Source organism: Magnolia sinica, chromosome 14, assembly GCF_029962835.1.
Source record: "Magnolia sinica isolate HGM2019 chromosome 14, MsV1, whole genome shotgun sequence".
NCBI classification, from domain to species: Eukaryota; Viridiplantae; Streptophyta; class Magnoliopsida; order Magnoliales; family Magnoliaceae; genus Magnolia; species Magnolia sinica.
This window is the reverse complement of record NC_080586.1, coordinates 27,856,705-27,858,422: the sequence shown is the minus strand read 5'-3', so window position 1 is coordinate 27,858,422 and position 1,718 is coordinate 27,856,705. Positions and strand designations below refer to the sequence as shown.

The following is a 1,718-nucleotide window of genomic DNA, read 5'->3' as shown; positions in this document are numbered from 1 at the left end:
ATAGTTGCATCTTTCTAAGATTAGCTAGTTTTAGGATTAGTTTAAGATTAAGTTTTATACTTTCTAGTTTTAGGATTAAGTTTTTCTGTTTGATTTTTAGAAACTAAACTTTCTTGTTTTGTTAGATCTTGATATAGACTTTCTAAATTGGTAATCTCTTTCTAATTTTTTATTTTCTGTTAGGGTTTGTTTTTTATTATTAGAAAGTTTCTAATTCTAGGATTTCTTTTATTTTTAGAAACTAACTTACTTTCTAATTTTAGATTTAGAAACTTTTTATTTTCTATTTTTAGAAACTGACTAATTTTGTTTTGTTTTGCAGGATTTTAATTAAGAACTTTTAATTTGGTAACTTCTTTCTAATTCTCTTTCTCTTTTTAGATTTCTATTTCCTTTCTCTCTTTTAGGTTTAGGTAGAATATGAAATTAAGGGCTGAGAGTGTTTCATGCCCAAGTGGGTCCGTGACAACACTCGACATCTTGTGAGTGAAGGAGGATTGTTGAGGGGTTATCTATCCATCATAGGATTAGACACCACTCGAGATCCTCAGAGTTAATTAAAGTGATGACTACAAATCAATCGGTCAATCAATCAGGAAGATAACCTCAACCTTGGGTTGAGGAAGTCCAGGATGAGAATGAGGTGCATCAAGCACCCCCGCCTCATACTTTGCGATCTTATTTACAACCGACGGGGGTGAGTACGCCCTCATGCATACTTTTTCTAGAAAATATGGGACACATGCATATTAAGCCAGTGGTGATCCAACTCCTTCCAAAATTCCATGGACTTGAATCTAAAAGTCCATAATTGCACTTGAAAGAGTTTGATGAGTTCATAACTACTTTATATTTTCCAAATGTATCTGAGGACACGGTCAGATTGAAACTTTTTCCCTTTTCTTTGAAAGAGGAAGCTAAGATGTGGTTACATTCACTACGTCCCAGATATATTGGCACATGGAATGACATGATAAGGGACTTTATAAAGAAATTTTTTTCACATCATAAAATGAACACCCTTAGAAAGTCAATTATAAACTTCGCCCAAAAGGAGGATGAAATATTCTTCCAATGTTAGGAAAGGTTCAAGGATCTTGTCAATTCATGCCCACAACATGGTTTTGAAATGTAATGCATTACAAAATTTTTCTATGATGGTCTGACATCATCTATACGTCAATTGGTTGAGACAATGTGCAATGGGAATTTCATGAATAAAAATATCGATGATGTGTGGGACTACTTGGATCGACGTGCTGAAAACGCACAATCATGGGACACTTACCCAAAATCAAGCACCACTTCTAGGCCCACTCAATCAAAGGAGAGGGGTGGATTATACCTTCTGAAAGAAGATGATGATATCAATTGTAAGGTGTCTAATCCCATAAGAAAATTCGCGGCCATGGAACTATAGAAGGATAAGGTTAAGGAAACTGCTTGCGGTATTTGTGCTTGCAATGTTCACACAACTGAAAATTGTCTAACAATACCTTCCTTTCAAGAAGTGTGAAATGAACAATCCAATGCCGTGAACAATTACCAAAGACCTTTCAATGGACCTACTTCCAATATATACAATCCTAGTTAGAGAAATCATCTAAACTTCAGTTGGAGGAATGGACAAATTGCTGCTACTCAAGATTTCTTTAATCAAATTCTAAATCAAGTGAAACCTCAAGAAGAACTGGTTCAAAATTCCACACAAACTTAAG

The 1,718-nt window shown here is 34.6% G+C and overlaps 1 non-coding gene across 1 annotated transcript; it reads right to left on the bottom strand.

Moving 5' to 3' along the window:
- Positions 1–1,018: 1,018 nt before the first annotated feature.
- Positions 1,019–1,125, bottom strand: LOC131226425 (small nucleolar RNA R71). The gene has a single exon (XR_009161811.1). It is a non-coding gene; the product is annotated as a small nucleolar RNA R71 (small nucleolar RNA).
- Positions 1,126–1,718: the final 593 nt, after the last annotated feature.